Below are 3,075 nucleotides of genomic sequence, written 5' to 3'. Positions count from 1 at the left end.
AAGAAGCAGAAGACTCCGACCAAGCCACGTACAAGACAGATTCTCCGACCCCTGGACGACGACGAATTCGTCTGGCCATCACTGGACGAGATCCGAAGCGTCCAGCGACAGCACCAAGCACCTGTGGGGTCGACGCAAGATACAGACAAGGTTCTCAGAGTTGACCAGAGGATCTGGATTCCTAAAGCATGTACTGAGCTCACACAGCGACTCTGTATCATTGGTCACTGCGGACCCCAGGGTCACCGCGGGGAACAAGCAATGGCTAATCACCTACGACGGGTGTTCCACATACCAAATCTCAGAGGTGTCGTACACGCTTTCATAGCGACCTGTCTACTGTGTCCACACGTCAAAGGTAGCCAAATCGTTCACCGGCCATGGAGCGAGACGACTGAGTGTGATGAACGGAACGGAGTCCTCCATTGGGATTTCCTGTCCATGGGCGAATCGTTTGGTGCTAGTAAATATCTGCAACACTAAAAGACCATGCCACACATTTCTGTGAGCTGGTGGTCTGTGACTCAGCCGACAGTGCTGTAGCGACAGCCGCTCTGCTGGACTGGCACAGCCGTTTCGGTATACCTCCCAAATGGATCAGTGACAACGGTAGTCATTTTAAAAACGAAGTCGTGGCCGAGCTCTCCAAGAGACTCAAGAGCCAGCAGACTGTTACCCTGGCTTACAGTCCATGGATCAACGGATCAGTAGAGCGCGTCAATCGCGATATCCTACAGGTCTTCCGTGCAATGATCCTTGAGTACAAAATCTCTACAAAGGATTGGGTTTACCTTGTACCACTAGTGCAATCTAGTCTAAACCACACGGCATTGCCTTCACTAGGCAATCGAGCTCCCACTGAGCTATTTACTGGTCTACCGTGCCCATCGCCTCTGGCGGAATTCTACCACACTAGCCGCAAGGAGCTGGTTAAGGTACCTGCCACTTCAGCGGCCATTGGTAAATACCTAGCTACTCTACGTGACAGTTTGCGTACTATGCATGGACCCATTGTTGATGAGCGTTTGAAACAGCACCTTCTCAACCAAAAAAAAAGAACGAGGGGACAATGTTGTGAACTTCGACGTGGGAGACTATGTTTTACGCTCACGCGTAGACGAAAAAAAGGGAACAAGCTACTAGTAACGTGGCAAGGACCATACAAAGTGGTCCGCGCTGACGTTCACTCCTTCCGCATCCGTCACTTAGTGACAGGGAGTGAGTTAGATGTTCATGCGTCACGACTAAAATTCTACGCGGACCAAAGTCTAAACGTAACCGAGGAGATCCTTGAGCACGTAGCCTCCCAGGGCATCATCTTGGCCATCAACGAGGTGAAAAAATATCGCTGGAACGGGTCTATTAAGGACTATGAGGTTCTAGTTAGCTGGAAAGGCTTAGAGTCTGTTGAGGACTCCTGGGAACCGCTGGCATCTCTTGCCAAAGAAGTCTATGTTCTACTGAATCAGTACATTCAGAAGCAGAACGGTAAGGTGCGCAAGTATTGGGATGACCATCAGTCGAAATTTCAATAAACAATTTTGCATACTTTTGCCAAAACAAACAATTGTTTGCATACCCACCTATTTTACACACTAACATGTAGTGTTGTGGCAAATGAATCATTTGTGCAGTTTTCAATTGGGTATGAACCATATTGGTTTCAAAATGAATTATTGCAAATCCCCCTCAACCGGTTGCACTAGTTATAGTTATGGCCGGGACAACTTCAACCGACGGCCACTGAATTTACGTAACAGAAACGTAAAATATCAATAGTCGCAGGAATCACATCATAACAATCACACGATCTCGTCACAATGACATGATCGGTAACAATATTTCTAGCTGGACCAGGCTTGGAGGGGCAGTGTAGTGCATGCACCATTAGACCCAGCCAGCTCCAGCTATAAGTTGAAGCTGCAGACTACAGATCTCAGGAACAGATCGACAATGCTGTTTACACGTTCGTCATCCTGGATGACAGGATCCCCGTAACGCCACACGTGATGACAGGCCTCGTGTCCAACCACTGCGGCTGCAGTGCAGCTACTACAACCACTACCATGTAGACTAGTAGCTCTCACTTCGCTATTTACTATCGAATACACCAACGGCTAAAACTTCCTGGGAGCACTGCCGGCTCCCCCATCGTGTGTTTTCAGTTCCTGATTCACCACACAGTCGAGCCCTCGGAAACCAAGCGGACTACGATGAACTTCCTGAAATTTCTGCCTGTCATCACCACCGTAATTGCCGCGCTGTGTCTGACTCCTGCTCTTGTCGATGGCCTCGAAGCCGATAGATACAGCCCATACTATCGCGGCAACCAACCAACTCCACCCCCCACCCCTGCAGCAACACAGGTGGGGGGACAGTAATAGTCTGACATGGTCAAGTGAAGCTCTTCAAGGCGATGAATTGTTAGAGCATGTGGCGTGATTGTACTCGTTGCTTCCGAGAATGTAACCAAGATCGTTATCGTCGAGACAAATCTGTCTGTTCAACCGAGCTTCTACTGTACCGGATCTACTCGTAATCATGGGGATTCAATCTCGGCATTCTTTAGAATTAGCTCGTCTTGATCGTAGCATTAAATCAAGGGAAAAGTTCCAAAGGCGGGTGCAGTAAGGATTTCGTTCACTACTGCTCGTGTAAACTAGTCGCTTCAGTATTGTTACACCTGCAATATTCTTGTCACAAATTGTTATGTCATTATATAATTATGCATCCGTAAACTAAAGCAGGTTATTACGGCCTGTGATCGTATAATCCGCATTTCGTTCTCATTGCTCCTCAACAGCACTTGACGTCCCTTTTCATAACCAGCCACTTCACTGACATCACAGATCGAAAAGGGGGGTCCATGGACAAAAGAACATAGCATTGTAGGAAACTCGGACTGGAAACGAAATGCAACACGCTGCTCTCCAGCAGTTTTCAAAAGTCGATCCTCAAGTGCGAAGCAGTGTAGACTATGTAGTGAGATCTTGAAGATGTGAGCATCCAGCTGACAAATCATTCGCCGCACCATCTAAGCTGACTTGCCTATATAATAGTGTGTGAGTTGGGGGG

Source organism: Phytophthora parasitica (genome assembly GCF_000247585.1).
Source record: "Phytophthora parasitica INRA-310 unplaced genomic scaffold supercont2.1, whole genome shotgun sequence".
In the NCBI taxonomy this organism is placed as follows: domain Eukaryota; phylum Oomycota; class Peronosporomycetes; order Peronosporales; family Peronosporaceae; genus Phytophthora; species Phytophthora nicotianae.
This window is presented reverse-complemented; position numbering follows the sequence as displayed.